Raw genomic sequence first — 20912 nt, 5'->3', positions numbered from 1 at the left:
CCCACTGACCTCAGGGGCCTGGAATTCTGACGGTAAATATTATTAATAAAGAATCCAACAAAGGTGGCATCGAGTACTTTCAGCCTTTTCTGTGCCCAGATTCATCCCTAGGTGGGCTTTGGCTTTCCTATCCCCATGCCTGCATGCTTTGACAGAGCCTTGTCTTCAGAACAGTCTTTCATGGTTTATTGGGCATAAATTTCAGGGTTTCGCTAGCAAGGTGCTGCAGGGGTGTCCTTTGCGGAAGGAGGCCATGTACTGCTCTGAGCCTGTCACAACTGGTTCCAGCTGGCGCTGAAACAGATAAAACCAACCCGCCAGGTGTTAGAAACGCAACCAGTCAGAGAAGCATATGGCATCTGTGCTCAAATATATTTAAGAGAGGTTGCTAGCTGTTAGCTTGCTGGGCAGGGCTACCTTGACATGCATTGAATTGTTCTTGGCCTCCTTTCTCTATTCTTTCTTTGGTTCTGTTGTTGTGCTTGGTCTGTGTGGCTATATTTCTTTGTGGCCAACCAGAAAAATTAAATTTTTTGAGGGATGGGTCATATCCTGCATCCCCATCTCAATAAATGACACACAACCAGTTCAGGGTTTTTCCGGGGCATTCCCTGTACCAGTTTCCTCCAAACCTTGAGTTGTGAAGTTTTCCTATACCAGGCCGGACACCATCAGCTATAACTGCAAGATGGCATCTTTGGAAAAAGAGTCAAGAAACCATTCTGACCACTGGAGGTGAACAGACACCTCTGTGTGTGTGTGTGTGTGTGTAGTCAGGAAGACAGAACTTTTCCCCGGTATTCCCCCAGCCTCTGCTTCCCTTTTCAGGCCGGGGAGGAGGAGGCAGGGGAAGGGAACAATGGACACGTCCCCAGTCATTGGAAATCGATGGCAGATACTCCTAAGCAGCTTATCCTACTGGCACCATCAGGCAAGGCATAGGGGACTGGCGAGACCACTACCCTGACTCAGGAGGACACATTGTGTGCTAGCCACCCACCAGCACCCAGGTACTCACTGTGGCCCAGGAACGGTAGCAAGAAAAGCCAGTCCATCCTAGTCCAGGACAGGGAGAGAAATTGCCTCATATACTGCACTGGGGCATCTCCCTGCAGCTGCCAAGGAGGAGGCTGGAAACGTGGTGGAGGAATAATGGGGAGAGCAGGCAGGTGCCAGTGCTGAGCTGGAGTCAGTCTCAGATGCAGTACTAGAATTTCACTTTTGTCTCTGGCTGGAGCAGGACTGCTAGAGAAGCAGCACCCCCACCCCAGAGCAAGCAGGGTCCAGCCTGGGCCTGGTGTCTGGAGGCCTTGGGGGTCCACTGGCCTCATGAGCAGCAGTTGAACCTTTTGGTCAAAAGTAAGCCTGCCTTCACCCCCACCCTTGCTCTCTGGCAATCAGACCCCTAGCATCCTTGAGTCTCAGGGCTGCTGTAAAGACGCATGAGGAGCCGGGCTGTATCTGTGGCCCTGGAGGTGAGGAACAACCTTTGGGATAGCTGTGGTAGCTTTTGTGCCTCACACCAGCAGCTAACACTGAAGACCCCCTACTGAGTGCCCCACTTCTGAGTTACGTTCAGTAGACTGGAAGCCTGAACTTCACAAGAGAGAAAGATAAACTCTGGAGCCTTTCTCTATGCTCCCCTGGCTGCATTTACATGTGACACCTGCTAGAGCAAAAGGAGGTACTAAGGCCAAGCTGCTGTACATTCTGTACCTCCAGGTCTGAGGACTCAAGCAGAGGAGACTGAGTCAAGTAGGGCTCAGGGCAATATCTGAGAAGGAGAAAGCCAAGGGGAAGATCCCAGTGTCAAAGTCAGGATGGAACCTTGCAGCTGGAGAGTGAGTGGGAAGGAGTGGATGAACATCAAGAAGTCATTTTATTCACAGTGCAGATGCACTTAGTGTTGTTTGCCAGGTTAAATGCAGCAATACTAAGTGTTGTGGAGCTCCAGTCAGCCTACAAGGAAAACATTTGCTGAACAAACAGGAAGGCTGTCTATCCAACCCCTGCCTCCAAAGGCCAGTTGGCTGGGGGTGGGCAAGAAGCGGGGAGGGGTGTAGCCGGGACAGCTGACCCAAACTGACCAGAGGGATATTCTATAGCATATGGTGTCATGCTCAGCAATAAAAGCTAAGAGAAAGGAGGAGGGGGGTGAGGCATTCATTATTAAGGTGCTTGTCTTGTGAAGCAAATGCTGTGCACACTGAGGCCCTGCTTCCCAGGAAGTGGCTGGACATCTCCTGCTGATGGGAAGTAGGGAATAAATCTCTTTTTTGTTAATAGAATAGAATAGAATAGAAAAGAAAGAATAGGTTTGGTTTAGTTAAGTTGGAAGGGACCTACAATGATCATCTAGTCCAAGTTTTGCTTCCATGTGCAGCCTTTGCTTTCTTTCATTAAACTGCCTTTATGTTGATCCATGAGTTTTTCATCTTATTTTCTCTCCCTTTCCTGCTGAGGAGAAGGGATGAGAGAGTGGCTTGGTGGGCACCTGGCAGCCAGCCAAGGTCTACCCACCACAGAGATACATACCCAGGCTGTCCTACATGTGACAGGGCAGACAATGTCATCCAGTAGAGGAAGCTGGAGCTACCTGGAGAGCCTGGGGCATCTCCATGAACAGCATATGCCTTCAGCCCTGACATATTCCCAGCAGTCACCTCCTCCACCCACAGATATCAACTGCTTTTCATTTCTGGGCTGAAACATAACTGGAAGGATTTGCTGAAGCCCTCATGAACCATGCTGTTTCTCACTGCCATCTCTTGACACTCTCTCCCAGCCCTGTACACGTGCCCAGCAGTGCCTCTCAGGTGGAACCCAATCACCTGTCAGAACAAGCCTTGGGATTCCTGAATTTTTGTGATGCCTACTATGACCTTCCTGGCTCTCTGCAGAGCTCTTGGGGAGCATTATTGTCTATAGCAGGGTCTTTATGATCGTCTTTTATGATTTTTTTTTTGTCTTTCTTTGATTCTTCTGTGCAGGAACAGGAGTCACAGAAAAGCACCACATACTGGAGTGAGTCCAGTTCAGGGCCACAGAGATATTTTAAGGACTGGAGCACCATTCATATGAGGAGAGGCTGAGAGAGACGGGTATGTTCAGCCTGGAGAAGAAAAGGCTCAAAGGGGCATCTTAATGTGTATAGATACCTGCTGGCAGGGAGGGAAGAGGGAGACAGACTCTTGTCAGTGGTGTCCAGTGACAGGACATGAGGTGATGGTCACACATTGGAACACGAGATTTCATTTGAACACAAGAAAATATTTGTCCATGTTTCAGCTGGGATAGAGTTAATCTTCTTCCTAGTAGCAGGTATGGTGGTGTGTTTTAGATTTATTGTGAGAATAATGTTGATAACACACTGATGTTTTAGTTCTTGCTAAGTCGTGTTTATACTAGTCGAGGACTTTTTAGCTTCCTGTGGTCTGCCAGGTTCACAGGAAGCTGGGAGGGGGCACGGCCAGGACAGCTGACCCAAACTGATCAAAGGAATAGTCCATACCGTATGACGTCATGCTCAGTATATAAACTGGGGGGAGTTGGCCGGGGGACAGTGACCGCTGCTTGGGCACTGGCTGGGCATCAGTCACCAGGTGGTGAGCGATTGCATTGTGCATCACTTGTTTTGTATATTCTTTTATCATCATTATCATTACTTTCTCTTCCTCTGCTGTCCTATTAAACTGCCTTTATCTCAAGCCACAGGTTCTACTTCTTTTTTTCACCCTGATTCCCTCCCATCCTACTGCTGGGGGGGGGGAGGGTGAGCAAGCTGTGTGGTGCTTAGTTGCCGACTGAAGTTAAACCACAACAACAGTCCTTTGCTGTGAGGCAGGCCAAGCACTGGAACACATGGCCCAGAGAGACTGTGGAGTCTCCATCCATGAAATATTCATCAGCAGGCTGGACACAGTTATGGCCAACTGGCTCTAGCTGACCCCACTTAAGCAGGGGGGCTGGACTAGGTGATTTCTAGAGGTCTCTTCCCAACTCAGTGGCTCTGTGATTCTGTGCTGAGCTGATAGAGAAAAGCTAGATGACAAGCTTCAATGAAATGTTCTGGTTTTGGATGGCCAGATTTGCACTAATCTGATCATATCCCTGTTGTCTGTGTAATGTGTCTTTCTATATGAGTGTGTATATATGTGTGTGTGTGTGTGCAGGTGTAGGTAAAGGCATAGGTATACATATATATGGTTACTCGACAAAATACATTTCCTACTGACACTTGGAGAAATTTTGTTCTGAGGAACTACTTACTATATTTATATTGACGTTTCATACCTTGTCTTCTGCCTCACTGTCTTTTCTTCTTCCTCTGCCTATTCGGTCTTTACAGAGCTCTTCAGGACAGATTCATTAACTCCCTGAGTAACTCGGAATGGAAAAGACCTCTGGACATTATCAGGAGCTCAACGCTAGAAGGAACCAGAGGAGACTTCTCAGGAGCACACCTCCAACTTGGCATCACTCACAAACATGCTATGAAAGGGCTCCGTTCCTTTGTCCAGGCCATTAATAAAGATATCAAACTGTGTCATGCCACGTGTTGGATCACTCAGGGATGCCACTAGTAACCAGCTACCAGGTGTACTTTGTACCACTGATCACAGCATTTTGGCCTAATGGACCAGCCAAGTTTCCACCCGCCTATGGCTGATTCATTTAGTGAATAGCTCACCAATTTAGCTGTAAGAAAACTGTAGGTGAGGTGTCCCACCTATGCCCTAGGTAAAGTGAAGAAAATACCCTGCTTTCCCCTTTTGCCCACAGCCAAGCCTGTCAGGGATGATCTCCATTTCCCTTCAGTGGCTCTTCCAAATCTCATCTTTCCTGTGAAAGGAAATTACTTCCATGAGGATTTGCTCTATCACCTTCCCAGGGACTGAGGTGACACTAACCAGCCAGTCATTCCCCAGATTCCCTTTCTGACCTGCTTGAAATCAGATGTGCTGTCAGCCTTTTCCCAATCATCAGAAATCCCCAACTGCCATGACATTGCCGTCTCTTGATGATCAAGAGCAGCCTTGCAATGATACCAGTCAGCTCCCCCAGCACCCTTGGTTGCATTCCATTTGGTCCCATGGTGTGTGTCCAGATGGCATCACTGATCCCTAGTGGCATCTTCTTCTACCATGGGTGAAGCTTCACTACCATAGACACCACGAGAAGATTTCGGGACCAGGGAGGCCTCTGGGCAGATCTTACCCAGAAAACACAAGGTCAATGAATTCCTTCACCTTTTCCTTGCCCCACTGGGCACAAGAACCAAGTTCCCCTTAGCTGCTTTCCTTGCGCTGATAGTGCACTTACAGAAGCCTTACTGGTTACCCTCCCCATCCCTGGCTAGTTCCAGCTACAGCCGAGCATTAGTTTTCCTGAGCCACCCCTGCACTCACAGGCCATGTCCCTATCTGCTTCCCAGAGCCTGTTCCCCCTCCACTTTCTCTGCACTTCCTTCCCGTGTTTGAATTCCAAAGTCAGCGGGTCCCTGTTCATCCTCAATGACCTCCTGCCAGGCCCTGCTAGACTCACGGCACACTGGGCTGGTGTGTTTCTGGGCTTTGAGGATGTTGTCCCTGAAGATCCAAGAATAACCCACAGCCCCTTTGCCCTCCAGGACAGTCCAAGCAGATCCTTAACTACATAAAAACATCCCCCTGCAGTCCTGTGCGGCGATTCTGCCAGTTGTCCTACTTCTCTACCATCTCATAGACTATTGCAGCAGTGGCTGCCCTCAACACTCACAGCTGCATCCAGATCCCCCTTGTCTATCAGTAAGAGAGCAGGCCTAGTCAGCTCATCAACTGCCTGTGTCAAAATGTCTTCAACACCCTCCAGAAATCTCCTGGGTTGCTTGTGGCCAAACCCTGTGCCTGATCACTGTGGTCTGTCTTGCCTTCTTATTAAAGTCTGTTCCAGGCTATTTGCTCTGAGTGTGTTCACTATTGTGTATGTGTTTGGGGGTGAATATATGTACACACTGTGCTGGCCGACTCTAAGTAGGGCTGGCTGGAGGAGGATACCAGGATGTGGACAGACCCAGGGTTGGAGCTGCCCAGTGAGTAATAGCCCCAAGTCTGGGCAGGGCACCTGGGCAGACCCAAAGCTCAGGCATGCACAGGAAGGACTGCAGGTGTGTGTGCCTGTGGCTGTGTGCTACAGGAGATGCAGGACCACTTGTGACCTTCACACCCGATCAGCCTGAGGGGAGAACAGCATGGGGACAGTTGTGTTGGTCATGTTTGCACACGTGCTGCTGGTGGTGTAGTGGCTGTAAAGGTACTGCTCCATAGTGGCACTGATCTATGTATGGTCAGCTGTGTCTATCCTATGTGTGCATGGCTGTGTGAGTGTATAAGATCGTGTGTTCATGTGTTTGTGTATGCACATGTGTGCATTTGCCTGTTTCCACTGGAGTGTTTGGAATATTAGGCAATTTCTCCTGACTGCTGGTGCAACAAGAAGCTAGGTTGGATCTTAGGATTTAGGGATGCTTCTTGAGAGCCCCATCAGCATGGGGATGGTGTACAGGGTGTCAGGATGTCCTCAACATGTTTCCTTTTCCATGGGGGCTCATAGAGGCTTCCAGCCACGCAGAGGACTCATCTTCCTGTGGTCGCAACTTGAATCCAGTCCTGCAACTGGTCTACAGCCGAGGAGCCTTGTCTCAGGGTAACTGTTGGGGTAAGGGCTGGCAGACGTGTGTTGAGGGAGACTGTCTCAAGGATGTTTGCTGGGAAAAGAGACTGAGGGACAGATGAAAACTCACATGGCCTCATGGGTCATGCTTCCTTCAGCACAAGTCCTGACACAGGGTTCTATCCTTGCTTTTTATCTAGGAAGGATTATGGCATTAAGAGATGGGGAGTGGGGGTCACCAGTCCTTCTTCAGCCACTTCCCAGATCTGGTGGAGCACCAGGAAAGCAGGAACTTGTGGCTCTGCACCATGAGAATGCTTTGGGGTACCCACAGGCTGGGTATTGTCTTGGGTTACCTGAACATTGGCATTTTCCTCTCTGAGGAAACTTCCAGCTTAGGTCACCTCCCTTCTGATATCTCTCCATTCCTCCTCTGATCTGTCTGGCCATTCCTGGACCCCTCCCAATGCTCCCTGCTGGATGGTGAGCTGGCAATGTTATTTAGCAGACCAAGCAGGCTGTGGTACCCACACTGGCCGTGCTGGTTGGAGTGGGAAGTCGAGCCAGCTAGGTTGGGACCACTGCTGCTAAATCCCCTCCCCAGAGGTCTGTGGAGGTGGCAGGTGCTTGGAGAGTCTATTGAGCATTTCCAAAGGCACTAGAGGTGTCCAGGTGTGTCTCTAGATCCAGTTGGTGGTAATTTATTCAGAGTGACATTAATCACTCCTCAGGCTTCCTTCCTTGTGCCTGCTGGGCCCCCACTGAATCCCTTGGGGATTGCAGACCTTATTTGTCTGAGGATACCTTGATTTGGCAACGTACCTTTGGGTCACTCTACCTTGGGCAATCTACCCCGACCCGGTGGGGCTCCATTCACTGCTCACCCCAGGCATATGCTGTTCATGGAGATGCCCCAGGCTCTCCAGGTAGCTCCAGCTTCCTCTACTGGATGACATTGTCTGCCCTGTCACATGTAGGACAGCCTGGGTATGTATCTCTGTGGTGGGTAGACCTTGGCTGGCTGCCAGGTGCCCACCAAGCCACTCTCTCATCCCTTCTCCTCAGCAGGAAAGGGAGAGAAAATAAGATGAAAAACTCATGGATCAACATAAAGGCAGTTTAATGAAAGAAAGCAAAGGCTGCACATGGAAGCAAAACTTGGACTAGATGATCATTGTAGGTCCCTTCCAACTTAACTAAACTAAACCAAACCTATTCTTTTCTATTCTATTCTATTCTATTCTATTCTATTCTCTTCTATTCTATTCTATTCTATTCTATTCTATTCTATTCTATTCTAAAAAAAAGAGATTTATTCCCTCCTTCCCATCAGCAGGAGATGTCCAGATGCCCACTGCACAGCACTTCTATGCTTGTTCTGCTGTTTTGAGTAAACCTTAAAATGTTTAAGTCGCTAATATAAATAATAGTCTCATTTTAAAATGGGTTGAAATCTGAAACAGATGAGTCAGTATTAAGGTAAAAATTTTTGCTCCCATTCCCCATGGGATTAGAATAATTGGGCTTGTTTTCTTGCATGAAAGGGGTCACTTCAGTAGTCGCAAAGATGCAGTGCTATGCTCTATGTACTGTGGGGAGAAGGAAATGAGAAGGAGCGGGGACCTACCTGAGTCTCCAGGGGGCTGTAGGATGGGGCTGTCCAGTTCTGGAAAACAAGAATGGGAGAGGAAGGCTTCACTAAGCAGGAAAAGCTCCTCAGCTGGTGAGGTGGCTTTGTTATCCCACATAGGCACCAGAATTTTGTAAAAAACTCAAAACTGTATTGCTATCAGAGGAAAGAGATACGTCAAGCTACTAGGGCTGAAGACTTAGTCAGGTCGCCGTCCAGGTCGCCGGCTGCGGGGAGTGCCTGAGCCTGTCACTTGCACCGGAGGGCAGCGGCGATGGCAAATGTCTTCGGTGTGACCAGGTAGATGATCTGCTCGGCCTGGTGGCAGAGCTGAAGGAGGAGGTGGAAAGGCTGAGGAGTATCAGGGAGCGCGAGAGGGAGACAGACTGGTGGAGCCGCACCCTGCCGTCCCTGGGCCCAGGGCAGCAGGCGGAGGCCCCACAAGGAGCGGAGGGTCCCCTACCCTCTTGCCAGCAAGCAGAAGGAGGGGATCCAAGAGATGGGGGGGAATGGAAACAGCTCCCTGCCTGGGGAAGCAGGCAAATCCCCTCCCAGCCTCCCGCACCTTCCCAGCTGCCCTTGCATAACAGATATGGGGCTCTGGAAGTCGAGGGCCAGGCAAGTGGGGAGGGAGGTGAAGGTGAAGGTCCAGCCAGGGGGTTGCTGAGGGCCAGTCAGTCAACCCCATGGATTACCACTGCCCCTGTTAAGAAAAAAAGGAGGGCAATTGTGGTAGGCGATTCCCTCCTGCGGGGAACTGAGGGCCCGATCTGCCGCCCGGACCCATCCCACAGGGAAGTCTGCTGCCTCCCTGGGCCCTGGGTTAGGGACGTTACTAGGAAACTCCCCGATCTCGTAAGGCCCTCCCATTATTACCCGCTGCTGGTTGTACAGGTTGGCAGTGATGAGATTACAGAGAGAAGTCCTACAGCAATGACGAGGGACTTCAGGGCACTGGGGCGACTGGTCGCAAGATCGGGAGCGCAGGTAGTGTTTTCCTCAATCCCGTTAATGGCAGCTAGGAGCGCTGAAAGGAATGGGAAAACTCACCTGATTAACAGGTGGCTCAGAGCCTGGTGCCATCGGTAGACTTTTGGGTTTTTTGATGATGGGGAGGTTTACATGGCACTGGGCCTGCTGGCAGCTGATGGAGAACAGCTGTCTCCAAAGGGGAAAAGGATTCTCGCCCATGAGTTGGCGGGACTCATTGAGAGGGCTTTAGACTAGATTTGCTGGGGGAAGGGGATATAAACGGGCCCGCTAGTGAGGAGCCCAGGGGCGGCATGGCAACATTGGGGGCGAAATCGATAGCCCAGCTCAAGTGCATCTACACCAATGCGCGTAGCATGGGCAACAAACAGGAGGAGCTGGAAGCCCTTGTGCAGCAGGATAGCTATGACATAGTCGCCCTCACAGAAACATGGTGGGACGACTCTCATGACTGGAGTGCTGCACTGGATGGCTATAAGCTCTTCAGAAGGGATAGGCAGGGAAGGAGAGGCGGTGGGGTGGCTCTTTATGTTAGGGAGTGTTTTGTCTCGTCATTGACTTAGCGTTTCTGTTTTGGCCAATTCACCTACTCTTTCAAAGACAGTTCCCAGGGATGGAGGAGTGAATCCTTTCAAACTTGTCCCTCACAGAAAACATGTTTGCCTTATCCAGTGCCGGGTGCAGCTGGACCCGTGCCCAGCCGCTCTGAGATGTTGGCCCTGCAGGCAAGGGGGGGAGTGGAGCCCAGTGAGGAAGGAAGGAGGGAGGGCAGATGCTGAGTTGCCTGTCAAAAGGGAAACTCTGCTTGGGCAGGGACCAGAGAATTTCTGCAGCTCCCTGACCCTGTTGCTCTTTTGGAACAGACCCTCTGATCTCCACCTTCTGCTGGACCTGTTCTGTAGCGCTACACGGTGAGCACCTCATGGCCAGGCACTTCAGGACTTTGCCCACTGCCCTGTACTGACAAGAGGAGCACCTCTTGTCTCTGGGGCCAGGGTGTGCAGGGGGTCCTGGGCCCTGGCTGCAGAGCTGGGCATTGCCTGCATTGCTCAGTGTCTGAGAGTCAGCCCAAACCCTGTCCCTATTTGTCAGAGGGGTGATTCTGAGGAATGTAGCATCTCCTGTTTCATGGCACAGATCAACCAGTGCCTTAGAAATGGCCCCTCTGAGAGATTAATGCAGCTCTTCCCGGACATGAGATGAGGCCTCAGCATGGTGATCCCTGTAGAAGAGTGTAAGGAGTCCGTCACTCAGCTGTCTGACCATGAGCACTTCACTCCTGTTTTGTTCCTGGCTCTGGATTTCTGTCTTTCCTGCACAGCCAGAGGGGTTAAGGAGATGCTCTTGTTGTGAACAAATGTTTTGGAGGAATTGAGGCTGCCCTGGAGCAGGGCTGCTTGAGGGACCTGTAATGTTAGGCCCAGGATGACAAGTGAGTGCTCAGTCCCCTGCAAGGCTTCGCAGCCTGATCATGGTGCTTATATTTGGCTGCCAGGTGGAGCAGGGGTGTGAGATTTGATGCTGTCTGGCTGCGTCAGGACATAAGGCACCTGCAGTGAGGTTTGGATCACAACTTCCCTTAGACTTTTTCCTGCATGGGATATTTCTGCTTCATACATATAAGGAACTGAGCCTCTCTCCCACCCTCTCGCCCACCCCCTCATCCCCCCGCCCCAAGAAATAGATCCTCTTCCTCCTCTTCCAATTGCTGAATAGTTTTGAAGAACCTCGGGTAAGCTTGTTGCAAGCCAAAACCATACTTCTATATCCTAAAGAATATCCCTTCATACACTTTCCCTGATCATCCACTTTATCTCATAAAAGCTGTTTGCATTTTTAGTTTTGAAAGAGTACAAACCAGCGAAAGTATACTTGTGTGTACTCACAAGTTTTCAGGAACAGTGCAGAAAGCAGTTGCACGCTATAGTTATAAGTGAAAAAAAAGCAGCAGGGTTTTAAACCAGTGAAAATTAAGCCATCAGTAATATTATCAGAACAGACCCAATGGATGCTTCAAGGGTTGTATGACATTTGTATAACAGAGTTGGACTGTACAAGACTGGGTTCAGCCATACTTGCCACACAAAATGCGTCCAGCCAACAGAAAGTAACTCTAAAACCAGTGTAAGTGGAGGGTGAAGTGTATATAGAAATGATGGCGGGGATGACCCCTTTTTCTCCAGTATAATACCGTATCATCACTCTCAATGTTTGGTTGACATATTTGCTGTGCAGGTGTGGGGACTACATCCTCATGCTCAATCTTTCCCTGGTGAATCCTGGAGCCTTCACGGTTTGCCGCTGAAAAAGCCATACACAAGAAAGGGTGAAGGAACATCCCCTTTGGACAGTGTGTTTGTGGCCAACGCACAGGTCATATTCCACTTTTCAATAAGCCCCTTTCTGGCTGCGTGTGGAAACTCCTCCCAGGGTTTTGGTAATCGTTCAAAAAGGAATGGCTGAGGAATCCACTTTATCCATATACTAGCATGTCACTTGGAGAAAGCCCCATTCGCTACCCTGATCTAAGAGCACTTTACCCTCCTGCATCTGCGGCCAAGAAAGTGGGTAAAATGAAAGGTGTAGTGATCCACGCTCTGTGGACTAACAGATTCCTGGAAGAATTAACACAGGAGAGCTATCAGTGCCTCTGCTGGCATGGGGATTAGCTCCAGCAGCATACAGGTTGCAGCCACTGCCCTGCAACAGTCAGTGAATCTCCTCCCAGGATGTGCCTGGTGGCTGTCAGACAATTTGTTGTTGAACCGCTGCTGTTTTCCAGGGTACCTTTAGCATACTACGATGGCAAGAGAAGAATACCAAGGACTTCCTTTTGGAAGCACTGGAGGACCTTACTCTGCATATTTTTGAGACCTTTAAGTATAAATTATCATATATTGATTATGATGAGATGGCTAATCTATCCAAGTATTTGCTCAAGAAAGCCAACAATCCAGTTAAACTTGCAGACTACATGTGTGACCACCATGGAGCTAACCTTGCTGTGGATGTAGCTATCTACGTGCTTGAACAGATCAACCAAAGAGCCACTGCGGCTAAACTCCAACAGGAGAAAGGAAAAGGTGAAGGACTTTTGGTTACTGGCACTTTTGTATCCTTTTTCACAGTTCCTAGAAAATATGTACGAGAACCTTCATAAATAGAGAGACATCAGATTTCAATCCCCTGTGGAAGCCTGAAACACAAAGGACCCCAGGGCGCTGCCTCCTTACACCTGGAATTGCATGACTCTCCTCTTGCCATTGGTCTTCCTGGTCATTTAGGTGACTGCTGCCACAATCTCATAGAACCGTAGAATCATTTAGGTTGGAAAAGACGTTTAAGATCATCCGGTCCAACCATTAACCTAACATTACCAAGTGCATCACTAAAGCAATTAAGGGTAGAGTAGAAATTTCATGTTTCCTGGCTTGGTGGCTGGATGGTTTTTTAATGAAAGTAAAAACTAGGAATGATTAAGATTGGAAAGGACCCTAAGATCATCATTCCAATCATCAACCCAACACCACCATGTCCACTAAAATGTGTCCCAAAGTTCCAAGTCTACCTGTTTTTTGAACACTTCCAGGGATGGTGACTCCACCAACCTCTCTGGACAGCCTGTTCCAATGCTTGACTACCCTTTCCATGAAGAAATTTTTCCTAATATCTAATGCAAAACTCCCCTGGCGCAGCTTGAGCCCATTTCCTCTCGTCCTATTGCTAACTACATGGGAGAAGAGACCAACACCCACCTCACTACAACCTCCTTTCAGGTAGCTGTAGAGAGCGCTAAGGTCTCCCCTCAGCCTCCTCTTCTCTAAGCTAAACAATCCCAGTTCCCTCAGCCGCTCCTCATAAGGCCTCTGCTCCAGACCCTTCACCAGCCTTGTTGCCCTTCTCTGAACTCGCTCCAGCACCTCAATGTCTTTCTTGTAGTGACGGGCCCAAAACTGGACACAGTATTCCAGGTGCGGCCTCACCAGCGCTGAGTACAGGGGGACAATCACCTCCCTGCTCCTGCTGGCCACACCATTCCTGATACAAGCCAGGATGCTGTTGGCCGCCTTGGCCACCTGGGCACACTGCTGGCTCATGTTCAGGCGGCTGTCTACCAACACCCCCAGGTCCTTTTCGGCCAGGCAGCTTTCCAGCCACTCTTCCCCAAGCCTGTAGCGTTGCATGGGGTTGTTTTGACCCAAGGGCAGGACCCGGCACTTGGCCTTGTTGAACCTCATACAGTTGGCCTCGGCCCATCAATCCAGCCTGTCCAGGTCCCTCTGCAGGGCCATCCTACCCTCCAGCAGTTCGACACTCCCACCCAGTTTGGTGTCATCTGTAAAGTTACTGAGGGCGTACTCAATCCCCTCATCCAGATCATTGATAAAGATATTAAACAAGGCTGGCCCCAAAACAGAGCCCTGGGCAACACCGCTCGTGACCGGGCGCCAGCTGGACTTAACTCCATTCACAACTACTCTCTGGGCTCGGCCACCCAACCAGTTTTTTACCCAGCAAAGACTACACCCATCCAAACCAAAGCTGCCAGCTTCCCAAGGAGAATGCTATGGGAGATGGTGTCAAAGGCACTTCAAAGGTGAAGTCCAGGTAGATGACGTCCACAGCCTTTCAATCATCTACCAGGTGGGTCACCAGGTCATAGAAGGAGATCAAGTTGGTCAAGCGGGACCTGCCTTTCATGAACCCATGCTGGCTGGGCCTGATCCCCTGGTTGACCTGCACTTGCCTGTTGAGTTCACTCAATATGGACCTCTCCATAATCTTTCCCGGCACCGAGGTCAGGCTGACAGGCCTGTAGTCCCCCGGATCCTCCTTCCGGCCCTTCTTGTAGATGGGTGTGACATTGGCAAGCCTCCAGTTACCAGGGACCTCCCCTGTTAACCAGGACTGCTGATAGATAATGGAGAGTGGCTTGGTGAGCTCCTCTGCCAGCTCCCTCAGTACTCTCGAGTGGATCCCATCCGGCCCCATAGACTTGTGAGAGTCCAGGTGGTGTAGCAGGTCATTAACTGCTTCCTCCTGGACTATGGGGTCTCTATTCTGCTTCCCGTCCCTGTCTTCCAGCTCATGGGGCTGAGTACCCTGGGGATGACCGGTCTGGCTATTAAGGACAGAGGCAAGGAAGGCATTAAGTACCTCAGCCTTTTCCTTGTCCTTGGTGACAGTGTTCCCCCCGACATCTAGCAAAGGATGGAGATTCTCCTTGGCTCTCCTTTTATTGTTGATGTACGTATAAAAACATTTTTTGGTATCTTTTACAACAGTGGCCAAATTGAGTTCTAGCTGGGCTTTTGCCTTTCTAGTTTCCTCCCTGCAGGACCTAACAAGATCCTGGTACTCTTCCTGAGTTGCCCGCCCCTTCTTCCAAAGGTGGTAGACTCTCTTTTTTTCCCTGACTCCCAGCAAAAGCTCCCTATTCAGCCAGGGCAGTCGTCTTCCCCACTGGTTCATCTGACGGCACATGGGGACAGGCCACTTCTGCGCCCTTAAGGCTTCCTTCTTGAAGAACACCCAGCCTTCCTGGACCCCTTTGCCTTTCAGGACTGCCTCCCAAGGGACTTTCCCAAGCAGCATCCTGAACAGGCCAAACTCTGCCCTCTGGAAGTCCATGGTAACAGTTTTGCTGCCCCTCCCCTTTACATGGCCAAGAATCGAGAACTCTTATCACATCGTGGTTGCTAAGCCCAAGACAGCCTCCGACCACGACATCTGCCGCAAGCCCTTCTCTGTTAGTAAACAGCAGGTCAGGTGAGGCACCTCCCCTGGTAGGCTCGCTTACTAGCTGCATCAGAAAGTTATCCTCCACACACTCTAGGAACTTCCTAGACTGTTGCCTCTCTGCTGTGTTGTATTTCCACCAGACGTCTGGCAAGTTGAAGTCCCCCACGAGAACAAGGGCTAGCAATTGCGAGACTTCTGCCAGCTGCTTGTAGAAGGCTTCATCTATCTCTGCATCCTGGTTGGGTGGTCTACAGCAGACTCCCAACAGAACATCCGCCTTGCTGGCCTTGCCTCATCCTTAGCCATAAGCACTTGACCTAGTCGTCACCACTGTCAAGCTCCATACAGTCAAAACACTCCCTAACATACAGAGCCACCCCGCCGCCTCTCCTTCCCTGCCTATCCCTTCTGAAGAGCTTATAGCCATCCAGTATGCCTCTCTATGTGCAGGACTTTGCATTTCTCTTCACTGAACTTCATGAGGTTCCTGTCCGCCTAGTTCTCTGTCCTGTTGAGATTCTTCTGAACGGTAGCACAACAACTGCTCCCAGTTTTGTACCATGTGCAAGCTCACTGAAGGTGCACTCTGCCCCATCATCAAAGTTATTCATAAAGATGTGAAACCACATCAGACCCATTCTTGAACCCTGAGGTAGTAATGGCCTCCAGCTGGATTTTATGCTGCTGACACATCTTTGAGACCAGCAGTTCAGACAGTTTTCAGTCCCACTCATTGTCCATTCATCTAGCCCATACGTAATCAGTTTGTCTATGAGCATATGGTGGGAGACAGCATTGAAAGATTTCCTAAGATCAAGATAAACAACATCCACTGCTTTTCTCTCCTCCACCAAGCCAGTCATCTCATTGCAGAAGGCTATCACATTGGTTAAACACATTTTTTTCCTTCTTATATCCATGCTGACTACTCCCAATCATCTTGTCCTTCATACATGTGAAATGTTTCCCTGGATCCTTTTTAACGTCATCTTCTCAGGGACCGAGGTGAGGCTGACCAGCTTGTCATTCCCCATATCCTGCTTCTTGCCCTTCTTGAAGATGAGTGACATTTACTTTTTACAGTTCTCATGAACTTGCCCGAGTCCCCATCAACTTGCAAAGATAATCAAGAGCGGCCTCTTAAGACATTGCTCAGCTCCTTCAGCACTTGTGGGTGCATCCTGTCAGGTCAGAAGGACTTGTGTGTGTTCGGTTTGTTTTAAAGTTCTTTCAACCTGATCCTCATCAGCTGAGGAGGACCTTGGTCTTCCTTGCTCTGGACTTTCCCACTGACCTCAGGGGCCTGGAATTCTGACGGTAAATATTATTAATAAAGAATCCAACAAAGGTGGCATCGAGTACTTTCAGCCTTTTCTGTGCCCAGATTCATCCCTAGGTGGGCTTTGGCTTTCCTATCCCCATGCCTGCATGCTTTGACAGAGCCTTGTCTTCAGAACAGTCTTTCATGGTTTATTGGGCATAAATTTCAGGGTTTCGCTAGCAAGGTGCTGCAGGGGTGTCCTTTGCGGAAGGAGGCCGTGTACTGCTCTGAGCCTGTCACAACTGGTTCCAGCTGGCGCTGAAACAGATAAAACCAACCCGCCAGGTGTTAGAAACGCAACCAGTCAGAGAAGCATATGGCATCTGTGCTCAAATATATTTAAGAGAGGTTGCTAGCTGTTAGCTTGCTGGGCAGGGCTACCTTGACATGCATTGAATTGTTCTTGGCCTCCTTTCTCTATTCTTTCTTTGGTTCTGTTGTTGTGCTTGGTCTGTGTGGCTATATTTCTTTGTGGCCAACCAGAAAAATTAAATTTTTTGAGGGATGGGTCATATCCTGCATCCCCATCTCAATAAATGACACACAACCAGTTCAGGGTTTTTCCGGGGCATTCCCTGTACCAGTTTCCTCCAAACCTTGAGTTGTGAAGTTTTCCTATACCAGGCCGGACACCATCAGCTATAACTGCAAGATGGCATCTTTGGAAAAAGAGTCAAGAAACCATTCTGACCACTGGAGGTGAACAGACACCTCTGTGTGTGTGTGTGTGTGTGTAGTCAGGAAGACAGAACTTTTCCCCGGTATTCCCCCAGCCTCTGCTTCCCTTTTCAGGCCGGGGAGGAGGAGGCAGGGGAAGGGAACAATGGACACGTCCCCAGTCATTGGAAATCGATGGCAGATACTCCTAAGCAGCTTATCCTACTGGCACCATCAGGCAAGGCATAGGGGACTGGCGAGACCACTACCCTGACTCAGGAGGACACATTGTGTGCTAGCCACCCACCAGCACCCAGGTACTCACTGTGGCCCAGGAACGGTAGCAAGAAAAGCCAGTCCATCCTAGTCCAGGACAGGGAGAGAAATTGCCTCATATACTGCACTGGGGCATCTCCCTGCAGCTGCCAAGGAGGAGGCTGGAAACGTGGTGGAGGAATAATGGGGAGAGCAGGCAGGTGCCAGTGCTGAGCTGGAGTCAGTCTCAGATGCAGTACTAGAATTTCACTTTTGTCTCTGGCTGGAGCAGGACTGCTAGAGAAGCAGCACCCCCACCCCAGAGCAAGCAGGGTCCAGCCTGGGCCTGGTGTCTGGAGGCCTTGGGGGTCCACTGGCCTCATGAGCAGCAGTTGAACCTTTTGGTCAAAAGTAAGCCTGCCTTCACCCCCACCCTTGCTCTCTGGCAATCAGACCCCTAGCATCCTTGAGTCTCAGGGCTGCTGTAAAGACGCATGAGGAGCCGGGCTGTATCTGTGGCCCTGGAGGTGAGGAACAACCTTTGGGATAGCTGTGGTAGCTTTTGTGCCTCACACCAGCAGCTAACACTGAAGACCCCCTACTGAGTGCCCCACTTCTGAGTTACGTTCAGTAGACTGGAAGCCTGAACTTCACAAGAGAGAAAGATAAACTCTGGAGCCTTTCTCTATGCTCCCCTGGCTGCATTTACATGTGACACCTGCTAGAGCAAAAGGAGGTACTAAGGCCAAGCTGCTGTACATTCTGTACCTCCAGGTCTGAGGACTCAAGCAGAGGAGACTGAGTCAAGTAGGGCTCAGGGCAATATCTGAGAAGGAGAAAGCCAAGGGGAAGATCCCAGTGTCAAAGTCAGGATGGAACCTTGCAGCTGGAGAGTGAGTGGGAAGGAGTGGATGAACATCAAGAAGTCATTTTATTCACAGTGCAGATGCACTTAGTGTTGTTTGCCAGGTTAAATGCAGCAATACTAAGTGTTGTGGAGCTCCAGTCAGCCTACAAGGAAAACATTTGCTGAACAAACAGGAAGGCTGTCTATCCAACCCCTGCCTCCAAAGGCCAGTTGGCTGGGGGTGGGCAAGAAGCGGGGAGGGGTGTAGCCGGGACAGCTGACCCAAACTGACCAGAGGGATATTCTATAGCATATGGTGTCATGCTCAGCAATAAAAGCTAAGAGAAAGGAGGAGGGGGGTGAGGCATTCATTATTAAGGTGCTTGTCTTGTGAAGCAAATGCTGTGCACACTGAGGCCCTGCTTCCCAGGAAGTGGCTGGACATCTCCTGCTGATGGGAAGTAGGGAATAAATCTCTTTTTTGTTAATAGAATAGAATAGAATAGAATAGAATAGAATAGAATAGAATAGAATAGAATAGAATAGAATAGAATAGAAAAGAAAGAATAGGTTTGGTTTAGTTAAGTTGGAAGGGACCTACAATGATCATCTAGTCCAAGTTTTGCTTCCATGTGCAGCCTTTGCTTTCTTTCATTAAACTGCCTTTATGTTGATCCATGAGTTTTTCATCTTATTTTCTCTCCCTTTCCTGCTGAGGAGAAGGGATGAGAGAGTGGCTTGGTGGGCACCTGGCAGCCAGCCAAGGTCTACCCACCACAGAGATACATACCCAGGCTGTCCTACATGTGACAGGGCAGACAATGTCATCCAGTAGAGGAAGCTGGAGCTACCTGGAGAGCCTGGGGCATCTCCATGAACAGCATATGCCTTCAGCCCTGACATATTCCCAGCAGTCACCTCCTCCACCCACAGATATCAACTGCTTTTCATTTCTGGGCTGAAACATAACTGGAAGGATTTGCTGAAGCCCTCATGAACCATGCTGTTTCTCACTGCCATCTCTTGACACTCTCTCCCAGCCCTGTACACGTGCCCAGCAGTGCCTCTCAGGTGGAACCCAATCACCTGTCAGAACAAGCCTTGGGATTCCTGAATTTTTGTGATGCCTACTATGACCTTCCTGGCTCTCTGCAGAGCTCTTGGGGAGCATTATTGTCTATAGCAGGGTCTTTATGATCGTCTTTTATGATTTTTTTTTTGTCTTTCTTTGATTCTTCTGTGCAGGAACAGGAGTCACAGAAAAGCACCACATACTGGAGTGAGTCCAGTTCAGGGCCACAGAGATATTTTAAGGACTGGAGCACCATTCATATGAGGAGAGGCTGAGAGAGACGGGTATGTTCAGCCTGGAGAAGAAAAGGCTCAAAGGGGCATCTTAATGTGTATAGATACCTGCTGGCAGGGAGGGAAGAGGGAGACAGACTCTTGTCAGTGGTGTCCAGTGACAGGACATGAGGTGATGGTCACACATTGGAACACGAGATTTCATTTGAACACAAGAAAATATTTGTCCATGTTTCAGCTGGGATAGAGTTAATCTTCTTCCTAGTAGCAGGTATGGTGGTGTGTTTTAGATTTATTGTGAGAATAATGTTGATAACACACTGATGTTTTAGTTCTTGCTAAGTCGTGTTTATACTAGTCGAGGACTTTTTAGCTTCCTGTGGTCTGCCAGGTTCACAGGAAGCTGGGAGGGGGCACGGCCAGGACAGCTGACCCAAACTGATCAAAGGAATAGTCCATACCGTATGACGTCATGCTCAGTATATAAACTGGGGGGAGTTGGCCGGGGGACAGTGACCGCTGCTTGGGCACTGGCTGGGCATCAGTCACCAGGTGGTGAGCGATTGCATTGTGCATCACTTGTTTTGTATATTCTTTTATCATCATTATCATTACTTTCTCTTCCTCTGCTGTCCTATTAAACTGCCTTTATCTCAAGCCACAGGTTCTACTTCTTTTTTTCACCCTGATTCCCTCCCATCCTACTGCTGGGGGGGGGGAGGGTGAGCAAGCTGTGTGGTGCTTAGTTGCCGACTGAAGTTAAACCACAACAACAGTCCTTTGCTGTGAGGCAGGCCAAGCACTGGAACACATGGCCCAGAGAGACTGTGGAGTCTCCATCCATGAAATATTCATCAGCAGGCTGGACACAGTTATGGCCAACTGGCTCTAGCTGACCCCACTTAAGCAGGGGGGCTGGACTAGGTGATTTCTAGAGGTCTCTTCCCAACTCAGTGGCTCTGTGATTCTGTGCTGAGCTGATAGAGAAAAGCTAGATGACAAGCTTCAATGAAATGTTCTGGTTTTGGATGGCCAGATTTGCACTAATCTGATCATATCCCTGTTGTCTGTGTAATGTGTCTTTCTATATGAGTGTGTATATATGTGTGTGTGTGTGCAGGTGTAGGTAAAGGCATAGGTATACATATATATGGTTACTCGACAAAATACATTTCCTACTGACACTTGGAGAAATTTTGTTCTGAGGAACTACTTACTATATTTATATTGACGTTTCATACCTTGTCTTCTGCCTCACTGTCTTTTCTTCTTCCTCTGCCTATTCGGTCTTTACAGAGCTCTTCAGGACAGATTCATTAACTCCCTGAGTAACTCGGAATGGAAAAGACCTCTGGACATTATCAGGAGCTCAACGCTAGAAGGAACCAGAGGAGACTTCTCAGGAGCACACCTCCAACTTGGCATCACTCACAAACATGCTATGAAAGGGCTCCGTTCCTTTGTCCAGGCCATTAATAAAGATATCAAACTGTGTCATGCCACGTGTTGGATCA

This window comes from Pelecanus crispus, chromosome 7, assembly GCF_030463565.1.
Source record: "Pelecanus crispus isolate bPelCri1 chromosome 7, bPelCri1.pri, whole genome shotgun sequence".
NCBI lineage: Eukaryota > Metazoa > Chordata > Aves > Pelecaniformes > Pelecanidae > Pelecanus > Pelecanus crispus.
Note: the sequence above shows the minus strand (reverse complement) of the source record.